Source organism: Cebus imitator, unplaced genomic scaffold, assembly GCF_001604975.1.
Source record: "Cebus imitator isolate Cc_AM_T3 unplaced genomic scaffold, Cebus_imitator-1.0 Scaffold136, whole genome shotgun sequence".
Taxonomy (NCBI): Eukaryota; Metazoa; Chordata; class Mammalia; order Primates; family Cebidae; genus Cebus; species Cebus imitator.
Window position 1 is genome coordinate 4,696,009 of NW_016107451.1, and position 19,604 is coordinate 4,715,612.

The 19,604-nt window shown below is 37.6% G+C and overlaps 1 protein-coding gene across 16 annotated transcripts in view; it reads left to right on the forward strand.

Moving 5' to 3' along the window:
• The window catches only part of SCMH1 (Scm polycomb group protein homolog 1), a 239,405-nt gene that overhangs the window by 120,328 nt on the left and 99,473 nt on the right, over positions 1-19,604 (forward strand). The gene's annotated exons all lie outside the window — the stretch shown is intronic.

A 19,604-nucleotide genomic window follows, 5' to 3' on the forward strand; every position in this document is an offset into this window, starting at 1 on the left:
ATACTTCACTAGTATGCTTGGGAGGAGCGAGGGCCAGCAGCTTAGGTAAAACGAAAGTCTACCAGGGAGCAATTAGAAACAGTGAGTATTAAGTGTCAGATGAAGCCACATATGGCATTTGGGATAAAGTAATAATTCCTTGCTCTAAATATCCTTGTTTATTCTCAAGCAGCTAGCTTTTCATCTCTCTTACTTTTGTCCCTAACCCATTTCAAAGTTTGAGTACTAGTATTCCTAAGGCACACACCTTCCTCTGACCTTAGGGGCATTGGATAAGAGCTGGAGTAACACTACATGTAAAAATAGTTGAGAAGCACCATAGCAGGATGGAAAAAGAACAAGCTTTGAAGTAAGATAGATGTGGGTTTGAGGTTCATCTCTGCCCTTTATCAGCTATGTAGCTTTGGGCAGTTAATTCACCTCCTTAAACTACAAATTCCACATCATGAAGTAGAAAACCTACTTCCTGAAGTTATTGTGAGGAATGAATGAGATTATGTGGGTAAAATGCTTACATCTGATGAATAGCAAGTGGTAAACAAATTTTTTATTGTGTTACTGCTGGTATTATGTTATATTCTATATTATAATTATATCATATATTATACTACATGATTATTACAATATGCTATATTATTATTATTGTTATATTATTACAAAACTAACCACTACCAATGAGAGTATATATAAAGTACTAGAATAGAGCCACAGACTAAATGAACAATAAAATTATACAGATGATGACAGTGAAGATCATCCAGAATAATTTTGAGGTAGCTGCTTTTAGTAAAGATAATAATCGTATCCTCTTAAGTCTAAAAAGTACTGGGGAATCTGAGGGAATGAAAAGTCAGCCCTATTATTGTCTAAGGAGCTCTTTTCTAAACCTCTATTGAATTCATTCATTCAATTAACCAAATATTTATTGAGCACCTAATTGTAACCCAAGCTGAGAATATACTAGTGACAAAAATGAACAATATTGCTGTGCTCATGACACTTCCATTCTAGTTGGGTGAAACAGATGGTAAACATTTAAATGAAGAAACAAGATAATTTCATATAGATAATTTTTGTAGACAAAAATTAATTTCTCCTAGGGAAATAAAGTAGGATAGTGACAGTGAAGGTATAATTATAAAGGAGGGTTTTTTTGTTTAATAGCTTTATTGAAATATAATTGACATAAGATAAATGGCATGTATTTAAAGTGTACAATTTGAAAAGTCTTGACATATATATACATCCATGAAACCGTTACCACAGTGAAAATAATGAACATATTTATCATTCACAAATGTTCTTTGTAGAGGGGGAACTTGTTTAGATAGAATTTCTTTTCAAGAAAATTGTCTGAAAAATTGATACTTGAATTGAGACCTTAATGATGAGAAGGAGTCGTCCAAGGAAAGAGACTTCCAAGCAGTCAGAAGGGACAGCTAATATAATGATGCTGAGATATAAATGAGTTTGCTATGTTCCAAGGGCAGAAAGCAGATTGCTGTGACTAGAATGCATTGCCTGAGCAAGAAAGTGGTGCAAGCGGGCTGGGTGCGGTGGCTCATGCTTGTAATCCCAGCACTTTGGGAGGCCAAGGCAGGTGGATCACCTGAACTTAGGCATTGGAGACCACCCTGGCCAATATGGCGAAGTGCCAATCCCTACTAAAAACACAAAAATTAGCCAGGCATAGTGGTGCACGCCTGTAATCCCAGCTACTCAGGAGGCCAAGGCAAGAGAATCGCTTGAACCCAGGAGGCAGAGGTCACAGTGAGCCAAGATCACACCAATGCACTCCAGCCTGGGTGACAGAGCGAGACTCCATGTCAAAAAAAAAAAAAAAAAAAAAAAAAGCAAGTGGTACAAGATGATGTTGGAGAAGTGGGCAGGCACCACATAATGTAGGACCTTGTAAACCAGCGTGGAAATACTGGATTTTATTTTAAACATATTAAGGAACCATTAGAAGGTACTAAGCCAGGGAAGTGACAAGATTTGATTTACTTTAAAAAACTCACTTGGACTTGTATCCAGAATATAAAAGGACCCTTGTAACTCAACAACAAAAAGACAAATAACCCAATTTAAAAATAAGCAAAGGATTTGTATCTAGGTAACATACACAAATAGCCAATAAGCACTTGAAATGCTTAATATTATTCATCATTGGGGAAATGTAAATCAAAGCCACAGTGAAATACCACTTCACACCCATGGATATGGCTATAACCAAAAGATGGGCAATAACAAATGTTGCTGAGGATGTGGAAAAATTGGAAACCTTGAACATTGCTGGTGAGATTGGAAAATGCTATAGCCACTTTGGAAAACAGTTTGGAAGTTACTCGAAATGTTAAAGAGTTGCCATGTGACCCAGTAATTCCACTCATAGATATATACCCAAAAGAATAGAAAACATATACAAAAGCACATAACGAATGTTCATGGCAGCATTATTCCCAGCAACCAAAAAGATAAAACAACCCAAATGTTAATCAGCTGATAAATGGATAAATAAAATATTATATATCTATAAAACAAAATACTAATTGGCAATAAAAAAGAATAAAGTACTAATACATGCTACAATATAGATGTACCTTAATAACATTATGCTAAATGAAAAAGCCAGTCACAAAAGATAGTCACTGATGATTACATTTATGTGAAATGTCCAGAATTACCAAATACACATAGACAGAAGTAGATTTGTGGTTGCCAGTGGCTAGAGGGAGGGAAAATGGGAAATGACTGCTATTGGGGTTTCTTTTGAGGATGATGAAAATATTTTAAAATTAGATAGGGATGATGTTTGCACAATTCTGTGAATATCTTAGAAAGCACTAAAATGTAGGGTGAATTCGTGGTATGTAAATTATGTCAATAAAGCTGTTACCTGAAAAAATCACTTGAGCTGGTCTGTGAAGAATGAGTTGTACAGTGGTAATTGCAGACAAGGAAGAAATGAGGGTTGCTTGGATTAGGATAGTCACACTGAGGTGGAGAGAAGCTGGGGCAGAATGAAAGGGAAACACACTTCTTGGCTCAGAAAAGTGTCACTCCTTTCTGTGCTGCAAGAAACAAGTACCCTGGGGTCGGTATGGTAATCCATTGTGAAGAAGCTCTGTGAGGTAATAGCTCTATGGAAGCAGAAAGAAGAAGGGTGCCTTGGAACTGGTAACAGAGTCCTTTTCATTTACTTGAGACTAAAACAGAATAAGCTTTGGTAGTCTGGGCGATATTCAGTTAAAAGTTGATTTTCTTACTTTCATGCCTAGGGTATTTTCTGTTCTTTTGACTGATAAATTTAGGGTCCTTAGGTGGTTCTCCAGAGCCAACAGGGCTGACAGTCTTTGTGTCCAGGTTGCTGGATATGCATTCTTTTCTGGCTGCCAATCTTACTGATAATAAATATGATTCACTCTGTGGCTGAAGCTTCCAGAGAAGTTTGCTGTTTTCCTTTCTTCTGTGTGTCTCTGGAGACCTTAGGTTTTTAGTAGAAGATAGTCAGAGGAGCAGGCTCAGAAGGTAGAAAGAGACCTTCTTCCAGGTGACATTTCCAGATCGGGTGCTTCAGTCATCATTCCAGCAGTTAGGTTGTTCTCTCTGACAACTTTCTCTTCCCATGCTTCACACTCTCAGTAGGTCCTACAAAAGCACTTTCTGTAACAGCTGAGGTTTGGCCAGCCGTCTCAATGTCCTGGCTAAGGTGCAAGTGATGCAATGTGGAAAAAATGTGTAACCAATTCATTTCACAAAACAAGTTGTTCTCAGTGCACAAGCCTGTTCTTTTTCTAATCATACTATTTCCTCCTTCTTTCCTACCTTCTGGTCATTAGAATGCAAATGTTAAAAATTCAGATTAAGGTAATGTTTCTTGCTCATGGTAAATAGGGAAAAAAATCAATATTTATTTGATGTTCCTTTATACACAGAATTTCATTTTATCCTCTGGTAACTCTGAATAAGGTATAATTATTTTCAGATACAGTTTATTTATGAGAAAATTGAAGCTCGGATAATTAAATGACTTCTCTCTGTTGATATCTGAGTCTAGAAAGTGAAACCATAGAGATCTTTTAGTAGAGCCGGCTGTGAGGACCAGTATCACAGAGGCATATTGCTTTCACATTTGTCTCCCTGATACTCTTCCCATTCTTCTTTGCCCCTCTTCAAAGCTTCATTTGAGACCCTGGATTTTGTCTTCCAAATCCTGATTTAAAAAAATGGGAAAGAAGCAGTATGGTGTAATATCAGAGCACTGAACTGGGTTCTAGTCCAAACCAGGCTACAAACTTGTTTTATGTCACTGAGCAAGTCACTCTTACATGTGAGAGGCTGAACTACATGATCCCTAATGGCCACTTTTATCTCTGTAATACTATATCATTTAATGATCTTGGGTATAGGTAGCAGGTGACTCCCGTGCCTGTGTCTGCTACATAATTTTAGATTGATCAGCTCACCTACCACCTATCTCTGCCTTTTTGAAGTAATCCTGTGTGCCAACTGTCTGCTGCCTCTCTTTTTCTCCTTTACTAAGCCAAGTAGTATCCCTTTTCGTGGCCAAACTCCTGCGGCCAAGCCAGCTCTGATGGGTAGTAACTACCAAGCTTCCAACTAATCCAGAGTACTTGGTTATAAAAGGCAGAAGCTTTTTATTTTTAGCCACTTTTTTTTGTGACTTAAAACTGAAACAGATACATGCTTTACTTTTTAAATTTAAAAAGCAAAATGAAGAATTCAGTACATATGGCATGCCTATGATGCTAATCATACCTTTAGCCATCATCATAATCCACTTGACTTCCCCTTGCTCTGATTTCAGTTTGGGAAAGCCAGTTTCAGACTATACCTTAGCTTCCTATGTAGATTTACAGCAGGAAGAGAACATGAGACCCAAACTACTTTACATTTTATTATAAATTAATATATTGCTATTCTGGATTAGTACATTAGTCTCTTGTGACTTCATATGTTGTAAATTGGATCTGTCTGCTCTCTACATGCTAATCCAAATCTGTTAGAGTACATGGTCAGCCAGTCCTCTTTTACCCTCTCAGCCTACCCTTTCTGCCTGTGACATGTATCTTTGTACAAAGCAAAAACTTCACAATCTGATTCAACTTTGTGGCTCATGTACAGAATTCTTACCCTGATCTGGAGGGTAATAATTCGATGCTTAAAAACAAAACTTCTAAAATATCTCTTTCTTTTCTTCTTTGCAAAGTGCTTTTCTAAAGAATGTTCTCTTTTTGTTATAAAACCACATAGGAAATTATGCCATAATCACTTTGGGATTCTGGGCAGAAAGAATTAATTAAATTGTAATCCTAGACTACAGAGAGAAAAACTAGGGTAGAGGCAAGAATAATACAACTAAGGCTAATGTGTAGACATGTCTCAACATGAGGTCAGCTGATAGACTGTCTGATCTTCTTCATCCATCCATTCATTCAAATTCTAACTATCAAATTATGATTAAGTGCTAGTTATTGGTTCAGTTGATGGGGATTCTGCCATTAGTGTTTATAGTTTTGCATATAGACCAATAAAGAATTATGACTTTGGAGGAATAAAGTACAGAGGGACCCCAACCTAGGTTGAGGGGATTGGAGGTTGGAGATGTTTATAACCTCCCTTGAGCCAAGCATGTCTAACATGGGCTGCTCTACAGCTATTGGGTAGATGAATGAATAAAGGACAAGATTTCCAAATGAAGGCTTCCAAATGAAGTGATGTCTAAGCTGAAACCTTAAGAAAGGGAAGATAGAGAAAAAATTCTAGCTAGCAGTGGGAACAGATTATTGTAAGCCCAGAAGTTTTTTAGGAAAAAAAAAAAAAGTATGGTCAAGGAATTAAAAATAGTTAAATGGCTAGATCGTAGGGTGTAAGGAGAGGAGCAGAAAGAGATAAGGCACAGAAGAGGAAGGCACAGAATGCTTCCCTAAGAGACTGTCTTAAGGATCTGTATCTTTACCTTTTGAGCGCTGAGAACTCTATTAGGCCATTCTTGCATTGCTATAAAGAAATACCTAAGGCTGGGTAATTTATAAAGAAAAGAGGTTTAATTGCCTCACATTTCTGCAGGCTGTGTAAACATGGTGCCACATAGCTTGGTTTCTGGGGAGGTCTCAGGGAGCTTTTACCCATGGTGGAAGGCAAAGCCAGAGCAGGCACATCACATTGTGGGGAGGAGGGTGTCACACTTTACAACAACCAGAACTCACTGACTATCTCAAGGATAGAACCATGCCATGAGGAATCCACCCCCATGACCCAAACACCTCCCACCAGGCCCCATCTCCAAGGTCAGGGCTTACAACTTGACATGAGATTTGGGCAGGGACAAAATATCCAAACTAAATCAAGTTAGTGTAATCCCAGCACTTTGGGAGGCCAAGTCGGGTGGATCATCTGAGGTCAGGAGTTCAAGACCAGCCTGGCCTGACCAACATGGCAAAAACGCCGTGTCTACTAAAAATACAGAAATTAGGTGGGCATGGTGGCTGCACCTGTAATCCCAGCTACTCGGGAGGCTGAGGCAGGAGAATAGCTTGAACTCAGGAGGCAGAGGTTGCAGGGAGCTGAGATCACGCCACTCCACTCCAGCCTGGGTGACAGAGCAAGATTCTATCTAAAAAAAAAAAAAAAAAAAAGAACTATTGAATGAGCTTTTAAGTAGTAGAGTTACAGCTCAGATTTGTGTTTTAGAAGCACCGATCTGGCAACAATGAAAGGATGGGTGGCTTCCAGATGCAGGAGTCAGGGATGCCAGTTAACAAGCTGTTATAATATTCCAGGTGAGAGAGAAAATTAAAGCAGTGACATTGTGATGAGGATAAGATGGAGGGGACATACTTTGAATAATGCAAAATACAAGTTCTTAAAGTATATCACCTATTGTGATCATTTTATTTATTTAACAAACAAGCCCTGTACGATTTAAAATAATGCCAGGTTTTCAGTATAAGCATTAATGAGGAGCTAAAATTCTTCTCTCTGCCATGTCTAGGGAGTTGGGATACTCTTCTATCTGGAGTCCATGTTAAATGGAACTAATTTATTAACTGCCTCTTTATGTCCCCGCACTTGGCACATGCCAATTATTCAGTAATATCTGTTAACTGAAATAGGTTATACTATCTGTATGTTCTGATTCCATTTCTATTTACCCTCATCTAAAGCCATTATTCAGATATTCACTTAATTACAAAAAAATGAGAGGAGTACTCACATCTACGACAATTTTGACAGATTAAAAGCTATTTATGCTAAGGTTACAGTTTTTTAATTTTGGAAAACTGATGGTCAAAAGTAAGAGTGGCACAGGGTACTAAGATTTGTTTCCAGAGCCTACATTCACCCATCTCTCAGTTACTAAACACATGTACACCTCCACACCTGGACCACCCCCTGCCCTTCTACCCAACTGTTTTTTTTAATAAGCTACAACGAGCAGGAGGGTGTGGTCTCTACAGGTTCGGTAGCTAATATGCCCCTCTTGTCTCCCGAGAAGATGTGTTCAGTAGTTCACTGTCAGAAAAGATATGAGCATGTTTGTTAATAAGTGAAGCAAATTCTTTTTTTGTTTGTTTTTATTGATAAGTAATAATTACACATTTTGATGAGGTACATGTGACATTTTGATACATGTGTACAGTGCTTAATGGTCAAATCAGGGTAATTGGGATATCTGTCACCACAAACATTTATCATTTATTTGTAGGTTGAAAGATTGCACATCAAAACTAACTCTTTGGTTCCTTTAATGAGAAGAGCCACTCAGCTGCTATTTTCCTTTTTACCTTCTAAGATATATTGTGTCCAGACCTTGCCTGTGTTTTTATACCATTTCCTCCTTACACACACACACACACACACACACACACACACACACACACACACACACAGTCTGTCCTTATTTCAGCCTTGGCCTTGTGATCTCGTCATATCTGGTAAGTCTGTCCTTTATTCATCTGTCTATCCACAGTCGTAGAGCAGCTCATGTTAGCAGTGCTAGGCTCAGTGGAGGTTATAGACAAGTGTCTACCTCCTCAGTTGACTGAATGATTGAAATGCGAAAATTGGTGGCAAATGCATAGCACCATGTAGCACGTAATAGATGCCCACTGTGCGTTAGTTGCATCTGAATCAAGATGCCCAGGCCTCCCAAGAAAAGGGAACTGCACACAGTGCTCTATTTTGGTCAGGAAAAATAAATATGAGATGAGGCTTGTGCAGTGAACCAGTACTCTCATAACTGGTTTTTTCTTGATTATATGCTTGTGGTACACAAACAGAAGTAGGAAAATGGAGAATTGAAATGAGTGGCAGTAGATTATGAAGCAGAGAATCTGGATTCTCCCACTGATTGTAATTAAATCTGCCCAAGGGACCAAAAAAAAAAAAAAAAAAAATCCCATTCCATACCTCTCTTCCAGAATCCTTAAGCTGCCCTTTCGACTCTGCCCATTCTCTCTCTTGCCCTTACAAACTCCAGATGCCTGAGAATGGTAGCAGTTTTTGACCTGTATAATGAAACAATTGGCATCTCTCAAGCTCTTTGAAATAGGGAGATGTGTTTTACACAGTTCATAAATTTGACCACATTTGCTGTTTTCTTGGGAATACATAGAACCCATATAGCTTTTTTTTGGCAAGCTTTTATTGTAACACCTACTGTGCCAGCAACAATACATATCAGTTTACAAAATCTCCAATTTTAAATAAGTGTTAGTGATTTTTAGGAAAATGTTACTGAAAACCAGTGATAAACTGTGTTACTAAATTTTTTCCCTTGGGCTGGGTGCAGTGGCTCATGCCTGTAATCCCAGCACTTTGGGAGGCCAAGGCAGATGGATCACCAGAGGTCAGGAGTTTGAGACCAGCCTGGCCAACATGGTGAAACGCCATCTTTACTAAAAATACAAAAAAAAAATAGGCATGGTTGCACACTCCTGTAATCCTAGCGACTCAAGAAACTAAGACAGGAGAATCAGTTGAACCCAGGAGGTGAAGGTTGCAGTGAGCCGAGCTCATGCCACTGCACTCCAACCTGGGTGACAGAGTGAGACTCTGTCTTAAAAAATAAAATATTTGGGCTGGACACGGTGGCTAACACCTGTAATCCCAGCACTTTGGGAGGCCAGGGGGGCAGATCACGAGGCCAGGAGATCATGATCATCCTGGCCACCATGGTGAAACCCTGCCTCTACTAAAAATTTAAAAAATCAGCTGAGTGTGGTGGTGCATACCTGTAGTCCCAGCTCCTCAGGAGGCTGAGGCAGGAGAATCAGTTGAATCTAGGAGGCGGAGACTGCCGTGAGCTGAGATCATACCACTGCACTCCAACCTGGGCAACAGAGCAAGATTCTGTCTTAAAAAAAAAAAAAAAAAAAAAAAAGAAATTCTTACCTTGATTGCCTAGATTATTTTTGAGGAAATATTACAGTTATAAATGAGAGTTTCTGAATCTCAATAATGACTTACTAGAAGAAAAACAAAACATAAACATTTATATATGTTAAGAAGATGAGAAAAACCTGGCAAACTCAAACCAAGCAAAGAAAAAAGGAGGTAATATGGCAAGAAGGCAGGATTGTGGTTGTAAGCTGTTAAAATTTATTGTCTTGTGCTAAGGAAGGCTGGAATGTTTTGGACTGTGTGGCTGACTAGCAGGTGCTTCCTCACCATGTGATTTCATGCCACCTGTCTGAATGACCTAAGCTTGACTAGACATTAGCAGACCATCTTCTAAGATATAGCCCTGCACTGTGAAACTGCTCCTGAATCATCTTACCTACTGCTGTAGAAAACTTAGGTTAGTTATACCTTTTAGTTTCAGTAATATGAGGCTTTTGAAGTTTGTGGTCCTACCACGCATGATTTTAGTTATCTCTTTGCTTTCCCCAACTCTCTGCAGATGTATCAGCTGAAGTCCCCAAGAAAATGTGACATGTCTTTGTAGTTGCAGAAGTCCTCTACCCATGTTGTAGAAATAAGTCAGGAGGGGAAAAAGGAGCTGGATATGAAGTAACAAAGGTGTTAACTGAGCTGGATAGGAGCAGGAGGCAACCCATGCTGTTTAAGTGAACTGGAATTTAGAAGACTGGAGTTTCAACCTTTGCGTCAGCCCAGCTGGCAGCACATAACTGAACCCAGCCAAGTTGAGCAAAGCTAATAAAGAACATATCCTCGTAATTACTATGCCAAGGCCAATGATATACTGCTGTGAATGAAAAATAAGATTCTAGTCCAGGAAACTGGTAAACCAAATGGGCTTTCCCCAGCTTTTTATCTTTTCCATTGTTCGTGTTTTCCCATGCCATGTAGACACACATACACATCTCTTACATTTTATGAATGTAAGATACCGTGTGTTACATTTTATGAATTTATTCCCAATTCCCTATGCTCTGTTGTTGCTATAGAGAAGAGAAATCTGATGGTGAATTCTTTTGGGCAGCTAAGACTCCTAAGGATTATTTAGAGAAACCTGGAAGGCAGCAGAGGCCTAGTGTCCTTCATTATTATAACTAAGCATGTTTAGTGCTTTATGTCTTTTATTCAGGTATACACTCTTGTTTTATTCATTGGTTTCAGAGTAACATAGTGGAAAGAACATAGACTTTGGAGACCGAAAGATCTAGGTTCAACTCTTAGCTTTAGCTGTGTGGTCTTCAGCAAGTCTTTTAACTTCTCTTAGTTCAGTTTCTCCAAGTACAGCAAGATAGTTGACTCAGGAAAAAGTATTGTGTAATTGTTATTTGTAAGCCCAACTAGCTACTTTTTTCATGGAGTATTATCTTTACTTGAAAAAAACGACTGACTTGGATATTTGGCAAACATTTTCTCCAAAATGAAATGATTGGTCACTTCAAGGAAGACAACCTATAAGCATTTTCTGTCAATTATAAATTTAAAGTTTCAAATAAAAGTTAATATTTTGAAAAATGTGTATCCACCAGCATAAGTTTTACATCTTATCAATACATACAGAATTCAAAGTTACTCTTTACCATTTCTCTCCCATCTAAAAGTTACATTGGTTAAGATTCAGTTATTTGCAGTACTATTAAATGTGAGATATGAGGAAAGTATAAAGTCATAGAATCTTAGAGTCTCAGGGCTAGAGAAAATCAAAATCAATCTCCCACCTAATTTAAGACTCATCTTGAAACCATCCCTATAAATGCTCATTTGCCTTTACTTAAATGCTTCCACAGGCAGAGATTATAACCTCCCAAAGGAGCACTTTAAATTTGTGATAACTCAGTGTCTAAAACTACTGTTTTTCACTTTAAGCTGAAATATGCTTTCACACCCAGTATCTATCCATTGGCTCTAATTTGGTTTTTGTTTCACCTAAAACCTTTCACATTCTCTTGTTTTACTAGGCCTTTTTTTCTCTGCTTTTGTTGTTGTTTTTGTTGTTTGTTTTGTTTTTTGTTTTTTTTTGAGACAGTCTCCCTCTGTTGCCCAGAGTGGAGTGCAGTGGTGCAATCTCAGCTCACTGCAACCTCTGCCTCCTGAGTTCAAGCAATTCTCCTGCCTCAGCCTCCCAAGTAGCTGAGACTACCGGCATGTGCCACCACGCCTGGCTAATTTTTGTATTTTTAGTAGAAACGGGGTTTCACCATATTGGCCAGCTAATCTCGAACTCCTGACATTGTGATCCGCTGACCTCAACCTCCCAAAGTGCTGGGATTACAGGCATGAGCCACCACGCCCAGCCTTTCCCCACTGTTTTTGAAATTGGATAGTTTCTAAACACCTCCTAGTCTTGAGCTCTCTTCTCTTTTTCTTTTTTTTTCCTGCTCCCTAACCCTAGGTTCAGCTTTGACTTTAGAGCTCTCTTCTCTTGATCCATTTAAGTTTAAAATGCTGTGCCTAGAATAAACTCCAGACTGCAGGGATGGCCTCATTAATGTGAAATGGAGAGACATTCTCATTTCTCTTTAAAAAGGACTATACTGTGACTTCACATGTTAAAGATAAGGGTTGTGTTTTTATATTTTTATATTCTATAATGGTTATGGTAGATGCTTAATGTTACTCCTTGCCTAGTCTCAGCACAAGCTGAACCAAACTTCGAAACATAATGGCCATGTTAGATGAGGGAATTTTCTGATAGTTTTTTGCTGCCTAGAGGGTAGAAATGGTAATTCACAAGATTTGGAAAGTACCTTTTGTGTTGTTAAATAGAGATGAGATCTCACTATGTTGCCCAGGCTAAATGGAAAGTACTTTTATAATTCTCTTTTATCACAATACCCAGGTTGTGATAAACTTAGTATTTTCCTTATAAAAGTTTTTGTCAGATAATTCCGCTTCTTTCTCTTGTGATAACTTTTCTGCACTCAAATCAACAGGGAAATATAGTATTTGCTCTGTAAAAACAGAAGCCTACATTAGAGCTGAATTCACTCATTTATATGTGATCAATAATCAGAGTATACCTGTAGAAACAGTCTTATTTTGAGCTCTTCATGGAAAAGAATGTAGGTCACCAGGCTAGACCATAAAAATGTGTTTAAACTTTTGTTTTTCTCCTGTTTAGAACTAGATTGAACTAATCACCTTTTCTAATGTTGTTTAGAGGATGTTTAATGAGCATCATCTTAGTAAGAAAAGAAGTTAACATTTAGCAAACCCATACAAGGTTCCAAAAATACTTTGATACATTATCTCAGTAAACTTCACAAACCTCCTGTGTGATTTACAGTATTTGTCCTTGTTTTACATATGGAAACTGGAGCTCAGAAAGGTTGAGGGGAAGAATAAGAAACTAAAATTTATGGAGTACCTAGGTCATGTTAGACACAATATTTATCATATCCGCATTCTCAAACTTTATCTCAGTTAAACTTCATAGTAACCCATAACTTAAAGAGGTTATTTGCAAGGACTTGAACGTAGCTCCACAGGTTTCTGACTTCAAAGTTTGTGTTCTTTCTCTAATACCACAACTTTACTTCTATACCTCAAAGAAGATTTAGAGATAACCATTAGGTAGATAAGACTGAGATAATTGTGAATATGGAGTGAATTAATGAATGTTAAAGTACTTTGAGAATTATGAAGTGTAAGTCTCATATGACAGGTTTCCAGCTGTGATTTTGGAAATGCATAGTGAGACCTACAGGAAACTTCAGGGCCCTTTTTTAAACCAGCAGCTGGTAGTTTGGATGCATCTGAAATGTGTATTGGAAGTAGAATGAGGATTAGGAGTGAAAGAGAGATCCTTCAAAGTTGCTGATTTGATTTTATTCTGCATCCTGTTTAGATTTGCTGTATTTTTATGGTGAAAATACATACATTTAGAATTAGCCAGCTGGATTCAGTTTAGATAATCCCTGTTTCATTGGCCACATCCAGAGCATTATATTCAGGAGCCAGTCAAACATCTGCCTTCTCTCCCTCAGGCCTGATTCAGCATGTTGACCACATCAGTGTCATAGAGCTTCTTCACAACCTGTTTGATCTAATACTTGTTGGCTTTGACATCCACAAGTGTGTTGTTGTCTTCTGTCTTCTTCATGGTTGACCCAGTGGTCAGGAGGGACTTAATAATGACATAGTGGTCAGGGTTATTTATTTTTCCTGTGGGTGCTCTTCCAAGGATATTTGGGCTGCCTCTAGGGCTGCAGTGTCTTGGGCTGCCAGAAGGTTGGTGACACGTAGATGTGTATGTGTGTGTGTGGGTGGGGGGTGCCTGTAGTTACTTTTCAGTACTGTCTTCTTGGTCTTCAAAGACTTTGCTTTGGGAGGGATAGGAGCTTCCTTCTTTGACTTTAGTGCCTGCCATCTTGTGAAAATAGACCTACGTTTGTTATTTTTTCAGAACCATAACGTTCACACAGAATTTTCAAAATGGAAGGACCTTTTTAGCAATTTACTGTCACTCCACTTAACCTCCCTTAGCAAATTATTTAACTTCTTTTAGTCTTTGTTTCTTCATCTGTAAGTTGAGACAGTAACAATACCTACTCACAGGGTTGTTGTAAGGAGTTAAGAATTTACATATTAGAACACCTGGCAATACTAAGCACTGAAAAATGTGAGTTATTTTCTAGCCTAATGCTGTTATTTTATTGAAGCCTGGTAAAAAGTCACTTTCTCAAGTTTTACTTGAATTAGTTACCAGATGATGTATGTTGTTTGTATGATAATAAATAAGGTGAGTCTTTTATGAGTAGTATTTAAAAGTTTCAGTTTATTTGTATCACAGAAGCAGGTGCTTATTAAATAGTTGTCAAAATAGAATGAAATATTTAAGAGTTACCCAGAAATATATAAATATATAAAGTTCAAAATAATACCATAGAAACTGAGTAGGTGAAAAAGAGGGAGGATTGGGGAGAACTTACTAGGATTTGTGTCACTTGCTGAAGAATATTTAGAGTTGATAACCAGTTCAAGAGGCAGTTAATTCCAGGGGGGCTAACATGTGCAAGGCACCAGCTAAGAAAAAGAATGATTCCAAAAACTGAAGCACAGGGACTATGTTAAGAAACTGAAATCAAACAAGGTGAAAGAATAGCACGGCTTGTTCTGAATTTACACAGAAAATATTATGAAGAGACCATTGAAGAATTTTAACCAAAGAAATGACATGATCACGTTTGTGTTTTAGACAGGTCTTTATGACCTGTTAGATAAGGGATAGAGGAAATGATGGGTTAGAATAAGTTAGAGGGAGAGAGACTCGTTAGTTCACCATTTGAGTGATTAAGACAAGAGATTTTGAGAATGTATATTAAAGGTGAGGCGATTGGATTGGGGTGAAAAAAAGTGAATGTGATTAGCTGGCTATGGTGGTACATGCCTGTAGTCCCACTTACTTGGGAGACTGAGGCAGGAGGATTGCTTGAGCCCAGGAGTTCAAGGCTACAATGAACTATGATCATGCCACTATACTCCAGTCTAGGTGACAGAGTGAGACCCTGTTTCTACAAAAGAAAAGGAATGAATCCGAGACATTCAGGAGACAGTTTCTCTAGAAAAGATAGATATATATATAGATCTATCTATCTATCTATCTATCTATATATATATAGATATCTATCTATATATGCCACATTCCTTAAAGCTTTTGGTGCTAGAGAATCCTAGAAGCAAACTAAGATCAAATGCTAGGGAAACCATGCACTGGATGCCAAACTAAGCAAAGTAAATGCTGAGTTGGAGGTAGACCATGTTATTGGCAGAATATACCCAATCTAAGCATGAACAACCAGAAAACTAAGTCTGAAATCAGTCAGCAGAGTTGCAAATTAAGAAGACTAGTTGACCAGATGAGATTCCAGTAAAAGATACAGTATCTCCCAACCTTAAATGTCAGTACTCTGAGCCAGTATCTGACAAACTAACTTGATTTCTAGATATACATTTTACTTCAAGGACAGTAAACTAATTATGCATTTATTATTTTAGGTAAGGTATTTTTGCCCTTTCGTATACTTAGACATATTGCACATTGCTAAAGCTGGAGCAGAACTGAAGGGTCTTAGAGTGATTAAAAACTAGCATGTTCTTTGAACTAGTTTGAAAGACTGGAAATTATTGCCAGTGTGTATAATCCCTATAGCAATTGGTCCCAGCTAATAGCCCAGTTACTGCCTGTGAAGTGGAAAGCAGTAGGATTGTTTCAGACTAATTATTAGCATGAAAAGCATGAGCAAAAAGGCAGGGAAAGGAGAAAGAGAAAAAAAGATACAGGCCTGCCTGCACTTTGTATAGTCTCATGTTGGTCTGCTTTAGCCATAAAACAGGATTCCCATTGGCCGTATCCTCTACCAGAGCAGAGATTAAGGGTCCCAGAACAATTAGGGTCAACAGCATCATTTTGCCATAGTTACCTGATGGCTGTTTTCATTCTTTTCCTCTTCAATCTACCCTGTTCTTCATCTCCCATATAGCAACATAGTAGCAGAAAGTTCACTACAGTCAGATGAGAACAAGGCTAAAGTGCATTGAGCACTCACTATGTAGCCAGTGCTGAATTGGTCCCTTCAATTGTTATTTCATGTAATCTTGCAATAATCCATAGGTAAGTACTATTATCTATTTTACAAATGAAAAAACTACAATGCAGAGATACATTCCTCAAAATTACACACTATGTTCAAATGTCCAGCTCTACCTTTGTTAATTTCCTGGGAGATCTTAAGTATTTTTCCTCCATAATGTTTAGTTTCTCCCATCTATTTTTTAAAAAGGTTAAAACAGATGACAAGGTTGCTTCCAACTCTCAGTATTGACTAAGACTCTATGTTGGGTAAATCATACAGTTAATAATTAGAATGTCATAAGAGTTGGGTGTCTATTTGTTTGTATTATTGTTAGAATTATTGGATCTAGTGTTAAACTGAGCTTCCTACCTTCCTAATCTTATTTTCTATTGTTAACATTTTGTATATTCTGTTCTGTTTTTATTTTTTACAGTTTCTTAAAATACAGTTTAATCACACTGTATTTTTACTCTATGCTATCATATTCTGTTTTTCACTAAATATTATATCATCTACCTTGTTCTGTGTTGCTACACAGTCTTTATAACCATCATTTTAAATTACTATGTAAGAGTTGATTGAATGGATATGCAGTTGTTTGCTTAATTATTTTCTTAGTTTAATGGTCCAAATTTTCTTTTTAAATAATGATATGATAAACATACTTAAGCATTTTTCTCAATGCCAAGGAACATATCCTTAAATTAGTTTCCCAGAAATATAAGATAGTGTCAAAGAAAGAATATTTTTAAGAATATTCTACATAGAGCCAAATCTGCTCATTTAAAATGTATATATTTGCATGTTCAACCAAGAATCATCTGTTTAAAATCGACCAGAATATGGCATCAAAATGGCACGTTTTCCTGCTTTCAGCATATTTTTTTGTAGAAAACATAGAGCCAAGGAGCTAAGAGATCAGCATTGTCATACACCAATTATAGCATTCATAACTACAATAGAAATTGCTGCAAACCAGAGAGAAATAGGTAATTTTTTTTTTTTTTTTTTTGCCAATTTTCTACTTCTCAGTATGTGTGCTGTCATTTAGGAATAGGTTTTACTCAGAATTGTGACTGTGGGACTACAGATATTCCCTAGGGGAAAAACCGCACATAGTATATTCAAGGCCTAAAGCTTTGGGGACTAGATGGAACATAGGTTAACCTCTGTTCTGAGAATTTGTCGTCTGCTAGGGAAATAAAGCATAAACCTCTGAAAAAGCAGTCAAAGCAAACAGAATCTTAGAATCAAATGCTAGAGTATGGGTTACATTTATTCACTCAACTAACATTTATTGAGCACCTACCACGTGTAAAGTGTAATTGTAAGATGTGGGCATAACAGCATAGTCCTTAAGTTGTATTCTAGTTAAGAGAGACATAAACAGGTAAACAGGTAGCGATCATTTCTCTGGGGAAAAAGACAGGTAAAGCAGAAGAGGGGAATAGAGAGTGCCAGGGGTTTGGTGCGATGGGTTGGAGGTATTGTTTTATATAGGATGATGAGGGAAAGTTTCAGTGAAAGGTATCATTTAAGCAGAAATCCTTTTTTTTTTCTTTTTCTTTCTTTCTTTTGTCAGACAGAGTCTAACTCCGTCCCCCAGGCTGGAATGCAATGGCACAATCTCAGCTCACTGCAACCTCCATCTCCCAGGTTCTAGCAATTTTCCTGCCTCAGCCTCCTGAATAGCTGGGATTACAGGCACCCACCACCATGTCTAGCTAATTTTTGTATTTTTAGTAGAGACGGGGTTTTACCATGTTGGTCAGGCTGGTCTTGAACTCCTGACCTCAGGTGATCCACCAGCCTTAGCCTCCCAAAGTGCTGGGATTACAGGCGTGAACCACCATGCCCAGCTCTTTTTTTTTTTTCCTTTTAAAAAAATTCTTCTATCCACCACTGAGGGAGAAAGAAATTATTTCCTAGTAAAGGGGGTTTGCAAGTTTAAGTGCACCAAAACAATAGTTTGCTTAGTGTAACAATTCTCAAACTATGCTCCTTGGATCCTTGGGATCCCCAAGACCCTTTCACAGCATCTTTGAGCTCAAAATCAATTTCATAATGTTAACTCTACTTGCCTTTTTTGCTAGGCTAATATTTACATTCAATGATATAAAAGCAATAGTAAGTAAAACTGCTGGCACTTCGACACATATCAGGGCACTGGCACCAACTATAGTAATAGTGATGATATACTTCATTGTCACATGTTGCAAGGGGACCAAAAAAAAACCCAAAAAGCAACTCAAGTACAAGCCAAGCTCACTTAACAGTGTCCTTGATGAAGCAGTAAATAATAATAACTGATGAAGCAGTTATTATTATTATTATTTCGAGACAGAGTCTTGCTCTGTCGCCCGGGCTGGAGTGCAGTGGCACAATCTCAGCTCACTGCAACCTCTGCCTCCTAGGTTCAAGCAATTCTCCTGCCTCAGCCTCCTGAGTATCTGGGACTACAGGCACACGCCACCACGCCCAGCTAATTTTTTATATTTTTAGTAGAGATGGGGTTTCACTATGTTGGCCAGGCTGGTCTCAAACTCCTGACCTCCCCACCTCGGCCTCCCAAAGTGCTGGGATTACACGCGTGAGCCACCGTGCCCAGCCAATTTGTTGAGTTTATTAAATCCCAGCCTTTGAGTATATAACTTAACATTCTTTGCAATGAAATGAGAAGTATGACTAGGGCAATTCTGCTGCATGCTGATGTACTGTGGTTGCCTGAAGAAAAAACACTTGTATAATCAAGCTTTCAGCTGAACTTTTTTATGAAACTCCATTTTTACTTGAAAGAATGACTAACAAGGCAAACTAGTTATTCAGATTTGGGTGTTTGGCAGACATTTTCTCAAAAATGAACTAAGTGAGCCTGTCACTTTACAGAAAACAACTAATAGAATTTGTTGGCAATGATAAAATTCAAGGTTTCAAATGAAAATTAAAATTTTGGAAACCTTGTGCCTGCCACCATAATCTTGACAGATTCCCCACACTTAAATACTTTTCTGATGAGATTGTGGTGATATCAACTAATATGATTTTTTTATATTGAATAATAAAATATGCTGATATTTGTATAACTCATTGAAACAGTGTTTTACAAATGACCAATGCGTGATGTTACAAAATCAGGCATAGATTAAAAATTCAAAGTACAAGATAGACTAAAGGATTTTAATATTAACAGAGTATAAAGTTTCTTAGTATGGTTTCAAATTTCACATTTCAACTAACTTTTAAAGAAATTACCACTTACTGAGTTTGGGAGTGACCTTTTTAATTTTTTAAATTTTAAAAATGGTTACTTTTAATATAGGTATGTAATTGTTATTTATTGAGTACATGTGATATTTTGATACAGGCATACAGTGTATAAAGATTAAATCTGGGTTATTGGAATATCTATCACCTCAAGCATTTATTATTTTTTTAGTTTAGTATCAAAGGAGAATATCCACAATTACCTGAAAAGACTATTTGAATACTCCTCCCTTTTCCAACTACATATCTCACGAGTCTGGAGCTTCTTTGTATACTTCAACCAAAAATTATATATGGCAACAGATTGAGTGCAGAAGCAGATAT